The following is an 18042-nucleotide window of genomic DNA, read 5'->3' on the forward strand; positions in this document are numbered from 1 at the left end:
TTCATAGAGAAAGCCTCTGTAGGTCCAAAATGGGAGAGGCTCCTTTGATCGTAGAGACTGACCACAAGAAGTATATGTTCCCTTTTAATGTTCCACTCTTATTGAAACTGTAGTAACTCTTGGTTTTTATTTCTTTTCAATTTTGCTTCAGACAAAATGTTCAGATTCCATTTCTGTTTAACTGAAGCTTTTTATGACCTCTTCCTGAGAAGAAGAATGGGGATATTGAGCTCTATATTGGGTGCTTTTGGCTTCGGAATTGGAACTTCTGTTGGGATCGTCATTGGCTATTACTTGTTCATCTACTTCCTTCCAACTGATGTTAAGGTTTGTTTCTTTCTCGCTTGTTTTGCCTTTTCTTATGCTCTCTTTAGATGTTTTCTGGCTGTTTGTTTGTCTGGAATTATTCAATGTTGAATATTGAACCGTTCAACATTTAGCGTATTTGTTTCACACCTCTGAATTATTTAATGTTGATTGATTCAGCAAACAATATTGAATGATTCAGTACAGAAGTACATTCTGAATGATTCAGAACTATTATCAAACAGCATGTCACATTCAGAACTAATTTATACAGAGCCTCTTAATCGTTCAGCATTTGAATTATTTAGCGCTTAATCATTCTAAAATAAGCAACAATCCCTTAGTTTGTCAGTTGGCAGTCCTTGTAAGCGGCTTTAGAATTTGTGGGATTTTTTAGTTTAAAATGGTAGCTTTATTCTTAGGCTTAGCTGATCAAATATTTCTTTTTTATGCTTAATTTAAGCTCTTCTCTTAAAACAATTTAAGCTAATCACATATTTTCTAGGGAAAATTTAAGTTTTAGGATTCAGAAACTTTTCTCTGCAGATATTGACATGTAACAGAGTTATTCTTTGCTTATTGCTTTTTTTCTCCATAAAATTTCAAATTATAGTATGTTTTAGATTTCTTTCTCTATGATTTTCTACCGATAATCTATTTCTGTCCGCACTTAAAATTTTATAAGTTCTTCCCTTAGCATAAAATCGGCCGTCATGATGTCACCATCCACCAAACAATTTGAGCTTGTGTTTCCTAAAAAAATTTTGGGTTGTGTTGATGTCTGTAAATGGTGAGATAAGAATTTTAATGATAGCTGAACATTAACAACACGAATTGTCTCCAGTGTCATATAATTTAGCCTATGAACCATTGGTAAGATGACCTCATTGTTAACATTCTATGTGTTCAGGATCCTAAAATACGTCCTTTGGTCGAGGAAGACTCAAAAACTTTGCAGCGGATGTTTCAAAGTGTAGACACTCATTTCCGTCCACATTTTTATTATTGTATATATATATATATATATTATAGTTCACAAACGGTTTTTGAAAATACATATATAATATATAGTTTTCTTAAAAACATTTTGAAAATGTATAGTATATAGTTTTTTTAAAACACATTTGAAAACTATATAATATATAGTTTTTAAAACATTTAGAAAAATATATAATATATGGGTTTTAAAATCATATTTTTTGAAAACTTATATAATATATAGTTTTTAAAAACATTTTTAAAAAATTATATATAATATATAATTTCTAAAACTCTTTTGGAAATTATATAGTTTTTAAAAAAAAACATTTTTGAAATTATATAGTTTTTAAAAAATTTTTTTGAAAATTTATATTAATAAATAGTTTTTTAAAAAAGAACGTTTTTAAAAATTATATTATATATATATTATATATATATTTAAATAATATTTATTTTATTATTGTATTTATTATTATTTGTTTCTATTACTTATTATTCATTTATGTTTCTGTCCAAGGTCCAAAAGGTCCAAGATTATCGGGCCTGAACCAGTCCAAATGTCCTACGAAATAGTCCAACCAGATGATGTTTAGGGTTTGGGATCCCAAACGATCAGCGTCGCACAGTCAGAAGGTTCAAAGGCCCAGTGCGAAACGGCCAGCGAAAATCCCGGGACTGACCCATCCCGGGATGACCTCGCGAAAAAAGGTAAAGAACCCAAAGTTAGTTTCCTATATCTACGTCGGAGGAGCGCTTCTAGGGGATATAGGGCTCGGTTTTGGTTCAGGGGCGTCGAGTGGAGCGTTTTGTGTAAGTTTCGGTTTGTCGGCAGTCGGTTATGGCAGTCGAAGCGATTTCCGGCGACGGTTGCGGTGGCCAACATTCGACTGGGGAGGGGGCATCGAGAGAGCTTTCTCTCGTTTAAAAGAGGGGAGTTTTAGAGAAATGGTAAGAATGAGGGAAGAATAGGCTTGTTTTGGTATTTATATACGAAATACCAAAGTGAAAATACAGGATTGTCAAATCATTTTCGCCGTCCCTGGTATTTTGAATCGCTTTACAATTCAGTCACAAGTTGTAAATTAGCCTCCTAATTTCCAATTTGTTTAATTTAACCCGTGTTTATTTTTCATACTTGTGAATTGGCCCCAAACCTTTTATTTTCTCTATTGCAGTACATTGTTTTAAAATCCCCTAAGTCCAATTTGTTCAATTAGATTAAGTTTATTTTATTTTGTTTTATCGTCATTATTTTTTCTCGTATTATTTTATTTTATTGCTTCTAAACCTTAACCTTTTTTTGCCTTAATATTTTTATTCGTATTTTTTTAATTTATTCCTTTTTATGTACCATATTTTTCCTTTTTTTCTTTTGCAACTTTTATTTTTATTTTTCTTTTCATTTTTTTAATTTGTTATTTTATTCTTTTATTTACTCTTGATTTATTTATTTTTTTTTTATTTTATTTTTTTATTTATTGTCGCTATTATTATTATTTTTCTTATCTAACATGATCGATGTTTTTTAGAAGATTTCATAACCGATCAAAGGTAAGTAACTCGAATCAGATTTTTAAATTTCAATTTAAATTTTTAATTTTCGCATTTAAAGACAACTGATGAATTAATTGGTACCGAAAGGGCGGTTCAAGGGTGCTAATCCTTCCTTGACCGTAATCGACTCCCGAACCCGACACGTTTCTGGTACAACGTAGATCAGGTAAGATGGTGTTCGACCCACCTAAATTCGTTTTAAAGTGGTCGATGGTGACTCCAACCCATTAATTCAAGTCGAAGCACAATTCCGGGACCCAACCGAAAGACGGTTCCGACAGCTTGGCGACTCTGCTGGGGACAGGTAAGTGAGTCAGGCCATAATAAATTTTTCGGTTGTCTTTTTTTTTAGCAAAAATTACAAATTTTAATTTTAATTTATTTATTCGATTCTGATTATTTACCTTTGATTAACTTTAAAATAAATAGTTGTACTGACATTTTTTTTTTCAATGATTTCATATTTTTTTAAAGAAAAAGTTTCATCTTAGGCTCTATACTCGAGCTCTAAACCCTATTTAAGTGGGGGTGAAAGCGACGTCTTCGTGTGAATTTATTCACCGCACAGGCCTAGCAAGTAGCCTTCGGGATTCATATACCTTATGTCTTCGTGTGAATTTATTCACCGCATAGGCATAAGGGAATGTATCCTCTCGAGTTTAACTTAGTCCACACAAGCTTGTAATGGGCTTAGGACTAAGGGTCTGGTAAGCCCAAGGGGGCACCGGCAAGGAGAACTCGAGTACCCTCTTTAGAACCTAAACCAGAAGAGTACAGGGAATTAGAGCCCACCCCAAGACCTCATTCCAAAACCTAGGATGCTTTGTTTCCTGCTTTATTTTCTGTTCAAAGCATGCGAACTAGACAAATATGCGGCTAGGATTTGTTTAAAATTAGCATGCAGGATAGAAATCATGTCTGGGTAGGAATATTAAGCATGTTCGGGTAGATTATCATGTGGGGTAGGATTTTTTCATTTTTGTTTTATTTTTTTTATTTTGATTTACCTCACTAACCCCTTTTATTTTTTGTTCTATTTCATTTTGTTTTCATCATTCGCATCATTTAAAACGAGGTGTTGATCCACCAAAAACGTGTTTGTTAAACATGAATAATCAGCATTAATGGACAAAGGGATTGTAATACGAAGAGATAAAAAGCTCAAAAGCCCAGTCGTGGTCAATGAACACTCGGAGCCAAAGGGTGCAGGGGCAAGACAAGGAAAATATTTATTTATTATTGTTATTTATTATTATTTGTTTCTATTACTTATTATTCATTTATGTTTCTGTCCAGGGTCCAAAATAAGGTCCAAGATAATCGGGCCTGAACCAGCCCAAATGTCCTACGAAATAGTCCAACCAGATGATGTTTAGGGTTTGGGATCCCAAACGATCAGCGTCTCACAGTCAGAAGGTTCAAAGGCCCAGTACGAAATGGACGGCGAAAATCCCGGGACTGACCCATCCCGGGATAACCGGCCACAACAGCCAACGAGCCCCGTATTTCAGATGTCACAAACGGCCGGTGGTGGGTATAAATATCCCACCACCCATCGATCGGGGAGGGGGGAACCCACGATAGTACTCACAGAGAGAGCAAACCGGGGCCAACATCAATGGAGAAAAACCATCAACACACGACCAACAGAAAACCAGAGCACAAAACAATAAGCCACACGACTTTACCAATATAAAACCCACATAAACAGCGAGCCACAAAGAACAAAGCAGTGCCAAAAACAATACCAATATCCATCAACAAAACACAGAAAAGCCACAACACAAAGAGAAAGAACAAGTAACCAAAAGCAAAGCCAACCGTACTAAGGAGCAAATCGGGGAGGAGAACGGTCGTCGGGAAACGAACGGTCTCGCGAAAAAAGGTAAAGAACCCGAAGTTAGTTTCCTAGATCTACGTCGGAGGAGGCGCTTCTAGGGGATATAGGGCTCGGTTTTGGTTCAGGGGCGTCGAGTGGAGCGTTTTGTGTAAGTTTCGGGTTTGTCCGACCGTCGGTTATGGCAGTCGAAGCGATTTCCGGCGACGGTTGCGATGGCCAACATTCGGCTGGGGAGGGGGCATCGAGAGAGATTTCTCTCGTTTAAAAGAGGGGAGTTTTAGAGAAATGGTGAGAATGAGGGAAGAATAGGCTTGTTTTGGTATTTATATACGAAGGACCAAAGTGCAAATACAGGATTGTCAAATCATTTTTGCCGTCCCTGGTATTTTGAATCGCTTTACAATTCAGTCACGAGTTGTAAATTAGCCTCCTAATTTCCAATTTGTTTAATTTAACCCGTGTTTATTTTTTCATACTTTGTGAATTGGCCCCAAACCTTTTATTCTTTCTGTTGCAGTACATTATTTTAAAATCCCTTAAGTTCAATTTGTTTCAATTAGATCCTAAGTTTTATTTTATTTTGTTTTATCGTCATTATTTTTTCTCGTATTATTTTATTTTATTGCTTCTAAACCTTAACCTTTTTTCGCCTTAATATTTCTTTGAAAAAGTTTTCTTTTTGTTTTCTTTGATTTATTCGTATTTTTTTAATTTATTCCTTTTTATGTACCATATTTTTCCTTTTTTTCTTTTGCAACTTTTATTTTTATTTTTATTTTTCTTTTCATTTTTTAAATTTGTTATTTTATTCTTTTATTTACTCTTGATTTATTTATTTGTTTATTTTTTTTATTTTTTTGTTTATTGTCGCTATTATTATTATTTTTCTTATCTAACACGATCGATGTTTTTTAGAAGATTTCATAATCGATCAAAGGTAAGTAACTCGAATCGGATTTTTAAATTTCAATTTAAATTTTTAATTTTCACATTTAAAGACAACCGATAAATTAATTGGTATCGAAAGGGCGGTTCAAGGGTGCTAATCCTTCCTTGACCGTAATCGACTCCCGAACCCGACACGTTTCTGGTACAACGTAGATCAGGTAAGATGGTGTCCGACCCACCTAAATTCGTTTTAAAGTGGTCGGTGGTGACTCCAACCCATTAATTCAAGTCGAAGCCTAATTCCGGGACCCAACCGAAAGACGGTTCCGACAGCTTAGCGACTCCACTGGGGACAGGTAAGTGAGTCAGGCCATAATAAATTTTTCGGTTGTCTTTTTTTTTAGCAAAAATTACAAATTTTAATTTTAATTTATTTATTCTATTCCGATTATTTACCTTTGATTAACTTTCAAATAAATAGTTGTACTGACATTTTTTTCAATGATTTCATATTTTTTTTAAAGAAAAAGTTTCATCTTAGGCTCTATACTCGAGCTCCAAACCCTATTTAAGTGGGGGTGAAAGCGATGCCTTCGTGTGAATTTATTCACCGCACAGGCCTAGCAAGTAGCCTTCGGGATTCATATACCTTATGTCTTCGTGTGAATTTATTCACCGCATAGGCATAAGGGAATGTATCCTCTCGAGTTTAACTTAGTCCACACAAGCTTGTAATGGGCTTAGGACTAAGCGTCTGGTAAGCCCAAGGGGGCACCAGCATGGAGAACTCGAGTACCCTCTTTAGAACCTAAACCGGAAGAGTACAGGGAATTAGAGCCCACCCCAAGACCTCATTCCAAACCCTAGGATACTTTGTTTCCTGCTTTATTTTCTGTTCAAAGCATGCGAACTAGACAAATATGCGGCTAGGATTTGTTTAAAATTAGCATACGGGATAGAAATCATGTATGGGTAGGAATATTAAGCATGTTCGGGTAGATTATCATGTGGGGTAGGATTTTTTCATTTTTTTTTATTTTTTTTATTTTGATTTACCTCACTAACCCCTTTTATTTTTTGTTCTATTTCATTTTGTTTTCATCATTCGCATCATTTAAAACGAGGTGTTGATCCACCAAAAACGTGTTTGTTAAACATGAATAATCTGTATTAATGGACAAAGGGATTGTAATACGAAGAGATAAAAAGCTCAGAAGCCCAGTCGTGGTCAAAGAACACTCGGAGGCAAAGGGTGCAGGGGCAAGACAAGGAAAATGTTACTGACCCGGAGAGTCCTTTCGAAAACTGCGAGAACAAGATGGCGAAACCCTAGCTAAGCTGGAGATCATTATTGATAAATTCTAGAAACAAGTCGATAAACTTCGGGTGGAGGGCTCTGATTGCACTTTCGATTGGAACAAGCTCGACATAGAGTGAAAGCCGGAGATGCAGTCCTTCGAGACCTTTTTTGGGGCAAGCAACTCGTCACCTGCACAAGTTTAGCCAAAGGAACCAGAATGGTTCGACGGGATATTCAACCGGGGAAAAAAGGCGGAATATGAATCAACTTGTCAGAAGCTGTGCGGGATCTATACCATCAAAAAGTTTTCTGTCTCTTCAGACGTAACACTTTTGTTACCATTAAGGGTTATTCAGAATAACAGGCACATTTTTGGATCAATGCCTCGAACATTTCATTCATCAGGCATTTAGACATTTTGCATTTTGTTATTTTCTTTGCATTCACTAACATAGACATGTCTCATCAAAGGAACAAATACTGGATACACTGCCTCAAGCGTTGGACACACCTCATCCGTATAACACTCGTTTTAAGAAGAAGATGATGGAAGCCAGAATTACACAAATCGAGAAGAATATGTTGAAACTACAGAAAGAGCTAGAAGACAAGATAAACCAGAACAGTCGAAATACTCTGGAAACAATCACAAAGAACCAAGAGTCCTTAGTTGATCATATCGTTGCCAAGTTAGTTGGCCTACAACAGACCAGTGCGCCTGGGGCAGGTTCACCGGAAGGGGTAACTATACAACCTACCCTATCTCACCAGAAATCTTACCAGAACTTCGAGGGGACTCATCTGCTGCAAAAGCAAAGCCCTCGTCCTCTGTATTTAACCCTAAGAATAATTCGGGTTATTATCATGTATCTGATTTGGATGAAGATGACAAAGTGAAGAAGATGGAGGAAAAAATCAAACAATTGGAGGACCAAATGAAGGTAGTCAAAGGAGACCATGACTACCATAAAATCGATACAGCGGAACTTAGTCTAGTCCCGGACTTAGTTTTTCCTCCGAAATTTAAGTCCCCGAAATTCGAGAAGTTTGACGGGAAAAGTTGTCCATCCGCTCACATCACCATGTTCTGCCGAAAGATGACAGGATATGGAGGAAACGACCAACTCCTGATCCATTGCTTCCAGGAGAGCCTATCCTGTTCAGCTATCCGATGGTACAACCAGCTAAGTCGATCAAATATCAAGACCTGGAAGGACCTGGCCAAGTCATTTCTGGAACAATACAAGCATGTCAATGACATAAGGCCATATCGAGTTATGCTACAAAGCATGGAAAAGAAGCATAACGAAAGTTTCAGGCAGTACACACAAAAATGGAGGGATTTGGTTGTGCAAGTCTATCCACCGTTAGATGAAAAGGAAACCCGAAAGCTCTTCGTGCAGACCTTGAAGGCTCCATACTTCGGGCACCTAGTTGCGATCACATCAGGAAGCTTTTCAGACTTGGTTATGGCCGGGGAAATGATTGAGTCGGCCATAAAGCAAGGCAAAATTAAGGATGGGGAGGCCAGTAGGAAACCTCCTATGCGAGAGAAGGATGGAGAGATTAACAACATCAATCATGCCAGTAAAGGTGTTACGATCTCCAAACCAAAATCAACTGCAGTTGTACCGTCATGTACTTCTAAACAATATTCCAGAGAACCCAGGAAGGAAAGGGAACATTTCGACCCTATTCCAATGACATACAAGGAACTCTATCAGTAACTTCTTGACACCCACGTAGTGTCACCATATCCGGTGGAACCCATGAAGCCCCCATACCCCAAGTGGTATGATGAGAATGCACATTGTGAATATCATGGTGATGTCCCAGGGCACACAATTGAGAACTGTTACGCATTGAAAAGAGTCGTACAGAAGATGCGTAACCACAACTGAATCGACTTCAACAACTTGGGGGCATCCAAGTGAGAAATATCATTTCATCATTCGAGGCATTCTGTTTGAATTTATTTTTTTTCCACTTTTTCAAGTTTTTGTAAAAACATTTGAATAAATTTATGTTACTTTAATGATGACGAGCAATGAATCACATTTGCAAACTTGCAATTATTTGAATATTATTTGAATTAAGAAACTCTGTGAATGGTTCAAAGTTACCGATCTTTGACAAAGTAACATGTTTTAAAACAAGGACCTTGGCCTTATCCAGAATATACCCTCAAACACCGTACATTTCTCTTACAATTAACCAATACAACCTTTTCCTTTCATAAGGTGCAGACAACATGGGGCATCATTTGCATATGACAATTACTATGCTTTTTATTTAAGACGTTAGTGATGATCATGATCTTTACAGATAGAATAGTCAAGTAAGTGAATCTAGTTTAGGTCAGTTGTTTGAAAATTGAACTCTAACGATGAAATTTTTGACTTTCAGTAAACTCCTAGACTATAACAGTTCTTCTTGACAATCTTAAGAAATTAAATCCGTAAAGCTGAGCTATTCCACTAAGGCAATTGGTTATAGAGGATACTTGAAAGCCCTGACCTTATGAGTAGATTACATTCAAACCATGACATTGCTCAGACTCTTGGCAACTCGGTGTTTTCTCCACTGCTATTGTCAGGCTGAAGACTTTGTGATGAGATGAACCCTTCAGTTAACCTGATAAAAGTGATTATAATATTAAGCTTTCCCTCTAAATGAATTGGTTAAATGCCCTGGCTTTATGGATTTGGCTAGCCAGATAACGGCAAATTAAATCAAATTTATCTAAGCAAGAAATTTTCGGTAATAATGGGCTAAGGGAGTTAAGTAACACCTATTATAGTCAACTACACACGAGCACTCAAGAATTTCATTTTTAGACCGATATTTTTTGCACTACCTTTGTTAGAGGAGCCTACAAATCTTGAACAAATGGAAGATTTTAGAGGACCGAAATAAAAGGTCTAGCAATTTATCATGCTAGTTGCGTCATTTTGTCCGCACCCAATTGAAATGCCAAGGCATATTGCGATATTTTAAAAAAATGACATTTTGGGTTACTGAAACCTTATAAAGTAGGCCAACCTAAAGCTAACTCATCCATTTGAACATTTGTCAAAGAGCTGTAACTCTGAAAGCATTAAAAGAACTCTTGATTCCTTGATATTCTTTGAACTCACATTTACAATTTGATTCAATTGCGAACAATATTTTTTCAGCATTTTTATCATTTTCTCTCCTAAAACAAGAAAAAAGAAAAAACGTTTTCAAACAGAACGGTCTCAGATATGAAAGGTCTATAAAGCCAAAGCTCGAGAAGCAAATGAGGCATGATCGATTCCATGGACCAGACTGGCAGACAAAGCACGAGACTTTATCCAATAGATAACACATAATTCATTCATGTTGCATGCATCTTAGACATACTTAGGTGCATCACATTCGTCATTTTGGAATACATGATTTTTTGCAGCTTTTAGAATCAAGTTTCAACTTCAGGATGAAGGATACTTGATTCACAAGCGTCTTTGAAGAACGATGGTAGTTGTTTAACTCAGCAGTGAGAAGCTACACCTCAACCAACTTGACATATTTACAGATCTCAGAACTAATTTCTGATAGGTTCGAGAACCAATTCGGACCAAATCCAGTTCAACAACTCAACAAAGAGCAGCATGTTTCCAGTTAACACTTTGAAGCCAGATTTCAATTCCATGATGGAAGATATCCGGCTGAAGAAATTTATCAGTGGACTTTTTGTGAAGGGAAGTCATCCAAAAATCATATTATTTGGTTCAGACTCGCTCAAAGGAGCCACCTGAAGAACTATGACTGGCCTAGACCTGTGAAGGGAGGCCATATTTTTAAAAAAGATATCATTTGCAACATAGCTCAAGGCAAGAAGGGCTATTTGTGAACAAAAGACCTTTGAGTTCGACTACGCTCAGCTCAACGACACATCATTTGCAGCATAGCTTAAGTCGAGAAGGGCTATCTGCCAAAGACCCCCGAGTTTGATTACACTCAGCTTCGAGGGCACATCATTTACAGCATAACTCAAGGCTAGAAGGTTTATCTGTAACCGAAGACCTTCGAGTTCGACTACGCTCAGCTCCAAGGCACATCATTTGTAGCATAGCTTAAGTCGAGAAGGGCTATCTACCAAAGACCCTCGAGTTCGATTACAGTCAGCTTCGAGGGCACATTATTTGTAGCATAACTTAAATTGAGAAGGGTTATCTACCAACCAAAGACCTTTGAGTTCGACTACGCTCAGCTCCAAGGCATATCATTTGTAGCATAGATTAAGTCGAGAAGGGCTATCTTCCAAAGACCCCCAAGTTCAATTACACTCAGCTTCGAGGGCACATCATTTATAGCATAACTCAAGGCTAGAAGGGTTATCTGTCACCAAAGACCTTCGAGTTCGACTACGCTCAGCTCCACGGCATATCATTTACAGCATAACTTAAGTCGAGAAGGGTTATCTACCAAGCAAAGACCTTCAAGTTCGACTACGCTCAGCTCCAAGGCACGTCATTTGCGGTATAACTCAAGGCTAGAAGGGCTATCTACCAAAGACCTTCGAGTTTGACTACGCTCAGCTCTAGGGCACATCATTTACAGCATAGCCTAAGGAAAGAAGGGCTATCTGTCAATAAAATTATCGAGTTCGATTCAATTCAGCTCGATGAGACATCATTCACTACTTTTCGGTTGCAATCGAGGCTTTCAAGTCGAGAATAAGACTCGGGTTAGCCGTGCCTTAGTGGCAAGAAACCGCTTTCCGACAGCATAGCTTAAGTCGAGAAAAACTATCTGTCAACGAATACCTTTCGAGTTCGATTTCATTTAGCTTGAAGGCCTATCAACCACTGGTAGAGTCCAGGTACTACTTTCCAGTCGAATTTTAACCAAAGTCTTTAAATCGAGAAGAAGACCGAAGTTGATTGCAATTTGGCAACGAGAAGCCACACTCCAATTTCAAATTCCGAATTACGGTTTCAATACCATATCTTTCAAGATGGACTCGACTTCGCGACGGAGGAGCCATCCGCTACCCAATTCGACAGGGAGTTATTCTTCAACTCCATCGGACGAAAATTGGTGTCTTTTTATCTTTGCCCTATTTTTCGTTCCACGAAAAAGGACAAAGAGGGGCAGCTGTAGACACTCATTTCCGTCCACATTTTTATTATTATATATATATATATATATATATATATATATTATAGTTCACAAACAGTTTTTGGAAATACATATATAATATATAGTTTTCTTAAAAACATTTTAAAAATGTATAGTATATAGTTTTTTTAAAACACTTTTGAAAACTATATAATATATAGTTTTTAAAACATTTTAGAAAAATATATAATATATGGGTTTTAAAGTCATATTTTTTGAAAACTTATATAATATATAGTTTTTTAAAAACATTTTTGAAAACTAATATATAATATATAATTTCTAAAACTCTTTTGGAAATTATATAGTTTTTTAAAAAAACATTTTTGAAAATTATATAGTTTTTAAAAAAACATTTTTGAAAATTTATATTTAATATATAGTTTTTTAAAAAAGAAACATTTTTAAAAATTATATTATATATATATATATTAAATAAATATTTATTTATTATTGTTATTTATTATTATTTGTTTCTATTACTTATTATTCATTTATGTTTCTGTCCAGGTCCAAAATAAGGTCCAAGATAATCGGGCCTGAACCAGCCCAAATGTCCTACGAAATAGTCCAACCAGATGATGTTTAGGGTTTGGGATCCCAAACGATCAGCGTCGCACAGTCAGAAGGTTCAAAGGCCTAGTGCGAAACGGCCAGCGGAAATCCCGGGACTGACCCATTCCGGGATGACCGGCCACAATAGCCAACGAGCCCCGTATTTCGGAAGTCACAAACGGCCGGTGGTGGGTATAAATATCCCACCACCCATCGACCGGGGGGGAACCCACGACAGTACTCACAGAGAGAGAAAACCGGGGTCAACATCAACGGAGAAAAAACCATCAACACACGACCAACAAAAAATCAGAGCACAAAACAATAAGCCACACGACCATACCAACACAAAACCCACATAAACAACGAGCCACAAAGAACAAAGCAGTGCCAAAAACAATACCAATATCCATAAACAAAACACAGAAAAACAACAACACAAAGAGAAAGAACAAGTAACCAAAAGCAAAGCCAACCGTACTAAAGAGCAAATTGGGGAGGAGAACGGTCGTCGGGAAACGAACGGTCTCGCAAAAAAAGGTAAAGAACCCGAAGTTAGTTTCCTAGATCTACGTCGGAGGAGGCACTTATAGGGGATTTAGGGCTCGGTTTTGGTTCAGGGGCGTCAAGAGGAGCGTTTTGTGTAAGTTTCGGGTTTGTTCGGCCGCCGGCTATAGTGGTCGGAGCGATTTCCGACGATGGGTGCGGTGGCCAACATTCGGTTGGGGAGGGGGCATCGAGAGAGCTTTCTCTCGTTTAAAAGAGGGGAGTTTTAGAGAAATGGTGAGAATGAGGGAAGAATAGGCTTGTTTTGGTATTTATATACGAAGGACCAAAGTGCACATACAGGATTGTCAAATCCTTTCCGCCGTCCCTGGTATTTTGAATCGCTTTACAATTCAGTCACTAGTTGTAAATTAGCCTCCTAATTTCCAATTTGTTTAATTTAACCCGTGTTTATTTTTTCATACTTTGTGAATTGGCCCCAAACCTTTTATTCTTTCTATTGCAGTACATTGTTTTAAAAACCCTTAAGTCCAATTTGTTTTAATTAGATCCTAAGTTTTATTTTATTTTGTTTTATCGTCATTATTTTTTTTCTCGTATTATTTTATTTTATTGCTTCTAAACCTTAACCTTTTTTCGCCTAAATATTTCTTTGAAAAAGTTTTCTTTGATTTATTCGTATTTTTTATTTTATTCCTTTTTATGTACCATATTTTTCATTTTTTTAATTTGTTATTTTATTCTTTTATTTACTCTTGATTTATTTATTTGTTTATTTTATTCTATTTTTTTTATTTATTGTCGCTATTATTATTATTTTTCTTATCTAACATGTTCGGTGTTTTTTAGAAGATTTCATAACCGATCAAAGGTAAGTAACTCGAATCGGATTTTTAAATTTCAATTAAAATTTTTAATTTTCGCATTTAAAGACAATCGATAAATTAATTGGTACCGAAAGGGCAGTTTAAGGGTGCTAATCCTTCCTTGACTGTAATCGACTCCCGAACCCGACACATTTTTGGTACAACGTAGATCAGGTAAGATGATGTCCGACCCACCTAAATTCTTTTTAAAGTGGTCGGTGACGACTCCAACCCATTAATTCAAGTCGAAGCTCAATTCCGGAGCCCAACCGAAAGACGATTCCGACACAGAGATACCCTTGTGGGTCAAAAATCCAGACTTCGATCGTGTATGTTCTCCCATGCTATGCTATTTATTTTTCTGTCATTTCTGTATGTTTCGTTCCAAGTGAATAAAGTTATGCACCAAGGTAATAACTAATTGTTTATCTGAAGGTTGACTGGCTTAACAAATTTATAGAGAACATGTGGCCTTATCTCGACACGGTATGTGTAACTTCAATGATCTTTGACCTATTATGGCCTCTCTTAATATTTGTTTGGCCTTGCTTTATTGAATTCCTTACCAAGTGTTGATACTCGTTTTTTTAGGCAATTTGTGCAACTGCCAAGAATATAGCAAAGCCTATCATTGCTGAGCAAATTCCAAAATACAAAATTCAATCTGTTGAATTTGAGACGCTTACTTTGGGAACCCTGCCACCAACATTCCAAGTTTGACTTCTCTTTCTCAAAAACACTCTACACACATAATCTCAACAACATGATCTAAATTATTCTTTACATTCCGAGGATAATCCGAGCACCATCACATTCAAGCATTGCAATTCTTAAAAGAAATCTTTATAACTGTGAAACTTTATTGTTCTGAAAAGAGTGCTACTAGATGTCTTGGTTATGCGAATAAGACACTGTTACAACGAGTTTTCGGGTTTATATGCATATGTATATCTCTCTTGTTTCTCCTGCGGTAAACAGAAAATTTTCAGATTGGAAGAAAAGTAATGCATACATATCAAAGATAACTGCAAATTTCATAAAAATGGACTGTCAGGATCTATAAGAAAAATGAGTCAGGAAAAATGTCCTCGAGACTAATGATTATGTTGCACAACTGTTCAAGAAAAGTAGTCCATTCCGCAATATTTAATTTAACCTAGTTGCAAGCATGTGGTGGTTACGAGTTTTTAGTTTATTTGCATAAACACAATGTTTTGTTCGTTTGATTCTCCCTTTAAATTCAGCACAAATTTTTATCGACTTATACTCATTGTTGATTTTATCATATGCCAGGAATGAAAGTCTACGTCACTGATGAGAAGGAAATTATTATGGAACCATTACTTAAGTGGGCAGGGAATCCTAACATCGTTATTGGAGTTAAAGCTTTCGGATTAAAAGCCACAGCGCAGGTATTTGCCAGTGTACTGGCTGATTAAAACAAAGAAATATGCACTTCAAAACATGAGAGAATGTGTACACGTTCTTTCCGTCTCTCATTAACAGGCATAGCTGAACCCATGCATGAACAAAGTGGTCCAGCAAGATCTAGATGGAAAAATTCTTGGTGCTTCTAGTGATATGCTTTTGACTTTTTCTTTTTCCTCCTAATCTCTCAGGTTGTTGATTTGCAAGTTTTCGCTGTTCCTCGAATCACTCTGAAGCCTTTGCTCAGCGTCTTTGAAAGGTCTTTCCATGTTTTGCCAACATTTACGTCTCCCTAATGGACAAGGTGTGTCGTTATTTAACTCCATCAAAGTTTGTACTTCATTACTAGTTCTTGCAGACCATGTTATGAGTTTGATGCATAATGTTCCTCTAAGTACCAGTTTCATTGGGGATTTTTTTTTCTGTTTTGTTTATTATATCAATATATTGAGAATTGATGTTATTAAATGTTGTTCATGTTTTTATTTTCTGACTGCTCAAATTCAATGCTTCTTCATGATTCAGTTTCAGCATAATATGTTCAGGAGAAATTATCATCCAGGCAGATCTTATTTTCTAGTCTCATTCTTTCGACTCCCTTTTCCTAATCTTCACTTTTAATTTGCAGCCACATGTTGACTTTGGGCTTAAGTTACTCGAGGCGGATGTTATGGCCATTCCTGGATTGTACAGGTTTGTGCAGGTAATACTTCTATTTCGTCTTTCTTCTTCTAACAGATCGAATTTTGATGGAGAACACTGGTATTAACCTCATAGCCGATGTTCATCCTCTCAACCGACGTTATATACACCAAACATGATGCCCATTTCACTTCCCCCTTCACTCTTTCAGCGTAAGGGGAGTGAACATCATTCCTATGGCAAATTAGTATGGCAACATTTCTTTGTGCTTAATAAGGATACTCCTATTTCTTCAGGAGCTCATAAAGGACCAAGTTGCAAATATGTATCTATGGCCTAAGGCCTTGCAAGTGCCCATAATGGACCCTACACAGTAAGTGTGCATATTCGAGCTTTCTGCAAATTACAGATGAGTCTTTATGTATCACCTCCTAAAATTTCCTCAAACTGACAGAGCCATGAAGAAACCTGTTGGAATTCTTGATGTGAAAGTTGTGAGGGCAATGAAGCTTAAAAAGAAAGATCTCCTGGGAAAATCCGATCCTTACGTGAAACTAAAATTAACAGAAGAAAAGCTCACTGCGAAGAAGACTACTGTGAAACAAAGCAACTTGAATCCCGAGTGGAACGAGGAATTTAATTTTGTTGTTAAAGATCCAAACACTCAAGCGTTGGAGATAGTTGTCTATGATTGGGAGCAGGTATGATACTTTAATGTACTTGGTAGATGAATAGTAGGTTTTGAGGTTGCCTTTAAGGAAACCGACATAACCTTTTCAAAACAATGTCAGATTTCTGTGTTCTGCATGATCATATCTATGCATGCCTTAGTATATTCCACGTGTAATTCCTCAAGCTGTATGTTAACTTCAATTCAGCTTGGCAAACACGACAAGATGGGCATGAATGTTTGTTCCATTGAAAGATCTTACACCCGATGAGCCAAAAGTTTCGACTCTCGAGCTGCTGAAAAATATGGATCCGAACGATCAACAAAATGAGAAGTCACGTGGGCATATTGTCTTGGAAGCCTTGTACAAACCTTTCCAGGAGGATGAGATAAGAGATGACATTGACGATTCAATATGGTACAAAAGCTCCAGAAGGAACACCTGCAGGTGGAGGTTTACTTGTAGTTATTGTGCATGAAGCTCAAGATGCCGAAGGAAAGAACCACACAAACCCACATGTGCAACTTTTATTCAGAGGGGAGGAGAAAAAAACAAAGGTATACCATAAATATAGGTGGTAAAATCAGTGTTTTCGAGCATTGTTTCTTTTTTCCTCAAGAATGGTTTCACTAAAAGGCAATGGTGTGAAAATTCGGTTCCAAACTTCCAAAGCTTCTTACTTTTTGATGCATTCCATATTCTTACAGCTGCAACTGTTGATGTCACAGTTTTAAATATTGGAAATATTTGATAAATCATGATGGGGCACATGCACAACTTGTAACCAATAATTCGATGTTGATGAACGGCATAAGTCTGTTTGTGCAGTTTTCAGGATACATTATTGAGCATGAACTGACAATGCTATTAGAGCTTTTATTTTCGCCTGCATGATTAATCCCTACTGTGTTTTTTTGTCTGAGCATTGTGTTCTTATTAGTTATCATACATTTTGATTCCTTATCCGGAGTTTGTTAATACAGCGTGTAAAGAAAAACATAGATCCAAGATGGGAAGAGGAATTTCAGTTTATGGTGGGTGAACCATCCGTAAACGATAAAATTCACGTCGAAGTATTCAGTACGTCATCTAGGATAGGGCTCCTACATCCCAAGGTGAACATTGCATTGATTTCGCTTTCGTTTTCGTTCTTTCTCGACTCATTACAATGACTTAAATATTCCTTTACATGTTTATCAGGAATCTTTGGGTTATGTTACTATAAGCCTAGCTGATGTTGTGAATAATAGAAGAATCAATGAAAAATATCATCTCATCGACTCGAGGAACGGCCGCATTCAAATCGAGATGCAGTGGAGAACTTCATAGATGCAGTGGAGAACTTCTTAGATATGAATC

The 18042-nt window shown here is 36.8% G+C and overlaps 1 pseudogene; it reads left to right on the top strand.

Annotated features, from left to right (window-relative positions):
- The first annotated feature begins 205 nt into the window (after positions 1 to 205).
- Positions 206 to 18012, top strand: LOC120215510 (annotated as a pseudogene).
- Positions 18013 to 18042: the final 30 nt, after the last annotated feature.

Source organism: Hibiscus syriacus, unplaced genomic scaffold (assembly GCF_006381635.1).
Source record: "Hibiscus syriacus cultivar Baekdansim isolate YM2019G1 unplaced genomic scaffold, ASM638163v2 tig00110122_pilon, whole genome shotgun sequence".
NCBI classification, from domain to species: Eukaryota; Viridiplantae; Streptophyta; class Magnoliopsida; order Malvales; family Malvaceae; genus Hibiscus; species Hibiscus syriacus.